Raw genomic sequence first — 677 nt, forward strand, 5'->3', positions numbered from 1 at the left:
ACCACCAAAAGGAAAAGGGATATTTACTTAACTGGAAAGAAGTCTCACAGTAATTTTCAAATATTTGAAGGGTTATCAACAAATAAGGGTCATTAAACTTGTTTTGCTTGATTTCAGAAAGTAGAACCAAGACAAATGAGTAAAAGTTGTGAAAAAAAAAAGGTCATTTTGGCTGCTGGGGAAGACACTACCGCCATCCTGTCAACCAAAGGTGTTCAAAAGCAGAATGTCCAATTACCTTGAGAAGTAGTGGGTTCTCTATCCTTGAACATCTTCCAAAAGAGCCTATATGACCCCTTGTCAGATTGTGTTATAGGAGAGATCTTTCTTTTGGTTATAATTGGATGTAGATGGCTATTGAGGTTCTTTCAATTCAGATTTTTATTGCTACACAGAAACTAAGATGAGGAAACTGAATAGTACAAAGCTTCAGTTGCATATATAGATGTAGGTGTGTGATCTAGTGTTCATATGATTAATGAATAGATTGAGTCAGGTGCCATGTATTAGCTAAAGGACCTATGACAAATTACAGTTTTCATGAACCTGAAGTATTCTCATCTGTATAATGGGAATGATAGTATCTTCAAGCCTACCTCAAAGGGTGATCATGAAAGAATCTTTAGGAATATGAACAAGTGAGTAAGCACAGGCAAATAAGACACATCGCATATTTG

Source organism: Sarcophilus harrisii, chromosome 1, assembly GCF_902635505.1.
Source record: "Sarcophilus harrisii chromosome 1, mSarHar1.11, whole genome shotgun sequence".
Lineage (NCBI taxonomy): Eukaryota > Metazoa > Chordata > Mammalia > Dasyuromorphia > Dasyuridae > Sarcophilus > Sarcophilus harrisii.